General features: G+C 40.2%; 1 pseudogene; it reads right to left on the bottom strand.

Annotated features, from left to right (window-relative positions):
- Window positions 1–427: 427 nt before the first annotated feature.
- LOC115845785 (large ribosomal subunit protein eL32-like) lies at window positions 428–826 on the bottom strand (annotated as a pseudogene).
- Between the last annotated feature and the right edge of the window lie 4586 nt (window positions 827–5412).

Raw genomic sequence — 5412 nt, 5'->3', positions numbered from 1 at the left:
TCTTGTAATCCTTTGTATATCTGTGTGGTGTCAGCTGTAACTTCTCCCTTTTCACTTTTTTGATTTGGGTCCTCTCTCTTTTTTCCTTCATTATTCTGGCTAAGATTTACCAATTTTGATTATCTTTTCAAAGGATTAGCTTTTAGCTGCATTGATCTTTTCTCTTCTTTTTTTTTTTTTAAGTCTATTTTGTATATTTCTGCTCTGATTTCATTATTTCTTTCCACTAACTTTGGGTTTTGTTGATTCTTCTTTTTCTAGTTCTTTTAGGTGTAAGTTTAGATTGTTTATTTGAAATTGTTCTTGTTTCTTGAGGTAGGCCTGCATAGCTATAACTTCCCTCTTAGAATCACTCTTGCTCATCCCATTGATTTTTTTCTGAGTTTCGTGGTTTTATTAACACAAACACAATATGCACCTGAGCTATCTATTCATTTTCTTTGTTATGCAGGCTGGCATTGAGATTGGTGACTCTGATGGCCATCTGGGCTGCTCTTTCCACAGTGGTTTTGCAGTTCTTGGAGGAGACGTTGTGAACAATCTCAGCACAGTAAGATATTTTGCACCTTAGAAACACTTCAAGCTTGTTGATATTGTGGACCAGGAACTTCCAGAAGCACACGTGCTTTATTTCCTTGTTGCCGTCATAACAGATGTGGAGCGTCAAGATCTGACCCTTGAATCTCCTGCACACCCTGTTTTCACTGCCTCTGGGTTTCTACCAGTTACAGTTAATTTTGACGTATTGGTCTCACTGGTGCTGGATAAACTTCTTGATCCTCTTTCTGATGATCTTGGGCTACACAAGGGGTCTGAGGGCAGCCATGATGCTGAGTTCGTGATGGTTGTCATCGCTGTAGGCAGTGCTGAGGAAAAGCCAAACTATTGATTTTGGATCATTGTGTTTTCATTTGTCTCCAGATATATTTTGATTCTCTCTTTGATTTCTTAATTGACCATTTGGTTGTTTAGTAGTATACTGCTTCCATATATTTATGGTTTTCTGCAGTCTTTGTGTGTGTGTGCGTGTGTGTGTGTGTGTGTTTGATTTCTAGACTCATAGCATTGTGGTCAGAAAAGATACTTGATATTATTTCAGTTTTCTTAAATTTACTGAGACTTGTTTTGTGGCCTTGCATGTGATCTATCTTGGAATATGTTCCTTGTTCACTTGAAAAGAATGTGTATTCTCTCTGCTTTGGGATGGGCTGTTCTTTATATATCTATTAAGTCCATCTTTTGTAATGTGATTTTTAAAGCCAGTGTTTCCTTATTGATTTCTGTCTAGATGATCTGCCCTTAGATATAAGTGGGGTGTTCAAATTCCCTAGTATTATTGTCAATGTCTTTCTTTTTATCTGTGAATATTTGCTTTATGCCTTTAGGTTCTCCTATGTTGGGTACATATATATTTTCAATTGTTATATTCTTCTTGGACTGATCCCTACATCATTATGTAATGTCCTTGTCTCTTGTTACAGTCTTTGTTTTAAAGTCTATCTGATATAAGTATAGATACTCCAAATGTACTTTTATTTCCATTTGCATGAAATAACTTTTTTCATCCCCTCATTTTCAGTTACTGTGTGTCTTTAAATCTCAAGTGACTCTCTTGTAGACAACATATATATGGGTCTTTTTAAAAAATCTATTCAGCCACTCTCTTTGATTAAAGTATTTAGTTCATCTACATTTAGAGCAATGTTTGACAGGTATGTACTTATTGTCATTTTTAAATTCTTTCCCTGTTCTTTTTGTGGTTCTGTTTTGTTTCTTCTTCTTTTGCTCTATTCCCTTGTGGTTGCTGACTATCTTTAGTATCATGTTTGGATTCCTTCCTCCTTTTGTGTGTTTATCTATTATAGATATTTGGTTTGTGGTTACCATGAGGTTTATATGCAGACTACTTTCACTGTATAATTGGTTTTACCAATGAGATTTTTCCTTTTTAATTTCTTTTTTTTTTTTTTTTTTGCAGTACACGGGCCTCTCATTGTTGTGGCCTCTCCTGTTGTGGAGCACAGGCTCCAGACGCACAGACTCAGTGGCCATGGCTCATGGGCCTAGACACTCCGTGGCATGTGGGATCTTCCTGGACCGGGGCAAGAACCTATGTCCCCTGCATTGGCAGGCAGACTCTCAACCACTGCACCACCAGGGAAGTCCCTTTTTTAATTTTTATATTTCCAGTTGTGGACTTTTCTTTTGTGTTTAGAGGAGCCCCTTTAGCATTTCTTACACAGCTGGTGGGCTGGTGCTAAACTATTTTAGCTTTTGCTTGTCTCTAAAACTTTTGATCTCTCCTTCAAATCTGAATGATACTGTTTCCAGGTAGAGTATTCTTGATTGTAAGTTTGCTCCTTTCCTTTTATCACTTTAAATAGTCCACTCACTTATGCCTCGCAGAGTTTCTGCTGAGAAGTCAGCAGATAGCCTTTTGGGAGTTTCCTAGTTTTTAACTTGTTGCTTTCCCCTTGCTGCTTTGTTCCCTCTTTACCTTTAATTTTTGTCGTTTTAATTACCATATGTTTTGGTGTGGTTCTCTTTGAGTTGATTCTGTTTGGGAATCTCTGTTATTCCTAGAGCTGGGTGTCTGTTTCCTCTCCCAGGATAGGGAAATTTTCAGCTTATATGTCTTAAAATATGTTATCTGGTCCTTTCTCTCTCTCTCTTCTCCTTCTGGGACACCTATAATGTGAATGTTAGTACACTTGATGTTGTCCCAAAGGTCTCTTTAACTGTCCTCATTTCTTTCTTTTCTTCTTTCTGTCCAGCTTCAGTGATTTCTTCTACTCTGTCTTCCAGCTCCCTGATCCATTCCTTTGTGTCTTCTAATTTACTGTTGATTACTTCTCATGTCAGCCTGCTGGTGAGTGGGGCTGGATCTCAACACATCTGGCTGAGAGGGCCAAAATGTCTCAGAGCTTCTGTTGGACTGCTGATAGATGGGTCCAGGGTAAACAGGGGACTCCATTTAATGCTAGCCCACTGGTGGGATGATCCAGGTCCCTGGGTCTCTGGCTTCAGGGTCCTGTGGGTCCTGGGACTCATGTCAGCCTACTGGTAGGCAAGACAGGTTCCTGATTCAGTGGCTGCAGGGCCTGGGGTGTTCTGAATCTTGCATCAGCCCTCTGTTGGATAAGGCTGGACCCCAGAGTAGCCAGCTGAGGATTGCTAAAATTTCCCAAAGCTAATATTGGCCTGCTTGTGGGCAAACCTAAGGTTCACGGCATCCTGTGGTTGATGCCCACCCATAGTGGGTAAGGCTAGTCCCTGGAGCTAGTGCCAGCTAGGAACCAACCAAGTCCTAGGTTCTCTGGCTGCATGGATCAAGTGTCTGGAGCTGGTGTTGGTCCACTTGTGTGTGTTTTGATTCTCTCTTTGATTTCTTAATTGACCATTTGGTTGTTTAGCAGTATACTGCTTCCACATATTTATGGTTTTCTGCAGTCTTTGTGTGTGTGTGTGTGTGTGTGTTTGATTTCTAGACTCCCGACATTTCTTCCCAGGACTAGTGCTGGCTCACTGGTGGGTGAAGCCTGGTCCCAATGTCTCTTGCAGCAGGGCCCTGGCTGTCCCAGTGTTGGTGTGTTGGCCCACTCATGAACAGGACCAGGGCCCAGTGTGTTGTGACTATGGTGCCTGCCCACTAATGGGTGAGGTTGGTCCCAGGGTTACTGCCAGCTCTCTGGTGAATGAAGAGGGTCCTGAGGTCCCCAGATGTAGGGCTCTTCAGGTCCTTGAGCTAGTGCCAGCACACTGGTGTGCAGGGCTGTATCCTGGGTCCTCTGATGGACAGGGCCATGTTCCAGGATGACTGTGGGCTTAGGGTGTCTTAAGGCAGCCAGCCTGCTATTAGGTGAGGCTGTGTCCCTGACTCGCTTGTTGCTTCTCCTGCAGTATCACAGTACTAGTGTTGACAGGTTGATGTGTGGGTCTCAGGCCCAGTACTAATAAGCTAGAGGGAGCACTCCAAAGTGGTATTTCCCAGCACATCTGTCCTCATTGCAGAATAAGCTCCCAAGATGGCTTCTGCCAGTCTCTATGTCCCCAGAAGGCTCTCCAAGATCAGCAGGTGGTCTGACCCAGGCTCCTTTCTAATTATTGTCTCAATCCTAGGTGCTGGAGTGTGTGAGGTTTTGTGTTTACTCTTTAATAGTGGCCTTCTATTTCTTACAGCCTTCTGCCTCTCTTGAAAATAAGCACCACTGGCTTTCAAAGCCAAATATTCTAGGGGCTCATCTTCCTAATGCAAGACCCCAGGGCTGGGCAGGCCAATGTAGAGCTCAGACACATGCTTCTTGAGAAAAACCTCTGCAATTGTAGCTATCTTCTTGTTTGTGGGTTGCCCACTTGGGGATGTCTATACTACTTTTCTGCCTATCCTGTTCATCTCATCACGGTGCCTTCTTTATATCTTTAGTTGTTAAAGATCTTTTCTGTTATATTTATGTCTTTCTCATCAATAGTTTTTCCTTAAATAGCTGTAATTTTGGTATGCCCATGAGATGGGTGATGTCAGGGTCTTCTTACTTCATCATATTGGCCACAATTACAACCAGGCATTGTTTTTATTGTTGTGTCCTGTGCCTGCTTTTCATTTCAGCATCAAGTGTTAGCTTTAATGTGTTTTCATATAACATTTTGCCTGAAGTTAAATCACTTATACTTTCATTGTCTGAGTATATTATCTGTCTGAGAGAATTGACACCTGGCTTTTTGACTAAATTATCCCATAAAATTTCAAAAATTAAAAGATAGTATTACTCATTTGAACAGTGACAGCAGTGTATTCAAAGAAATAAAAATAAATATTAAAAATTCTTTGCATGATAATTTCTTCAGAGTAATCCAATTCAAATACATTTATACTTACCAGTATTGAATTACACTTTTTGGAATCACTTTACTTGCACTCATATGCCTTATAAAGGAGGTGTTTAATAGACTCATCTACCATAACCACAGCTAACATAACATATTCAAAATTAATCCTGAAAGTCAATGATATATATCTAAGTAATTTAACTTAGGAGTTAAGAGTAAATTTATTTTTGAATTGATAGTGAAATTAACTACAAAAATGGAATATTTTCTGGAGTTTAAAAAAATTGCCCTCTAAAATTTCATTTTATATTGGTGTTATTACTCATAGGCTTCTACATAAGTCAATGGCCTTGATGTGTGAATACAGAATCCATGGCATTATGGTGAGGACTTTTATTATGCGAAGTATGGCAGTGGTAGCAAGAATATAAGCCCTGCAAACCTGAAGTGCAAAACATTTCTTACCAAAAATCTGCCTAAGAGTGTTGGGAAGGTAGTGCTTCTTAAACTACCTTACCCGTGGTGAACGCCTGCCTTATTTGTTCTCTCAATATGTTATAAGTGCTACTTTTAGAAAAAAAATAA

This window comes from Globicephala melas, chromosome 13 (genome assembly GCF_963455315.2).
Source record: "Globicephala melas chromosome 13, mGloMel1.2, whole genome shotgun sequence".
Taxonomy (NCBI): domain Eukaryota; kingdom Metazoa; phylum Chordata; class Mammalia; order Artiodactyla; family Delphinidae; genus Globicephala; species Globicephala melas.
Note: the sequence above shows the minus strand (reverse complement) of the source record. Positions and strands in the feature narration are given on the sequence as shown.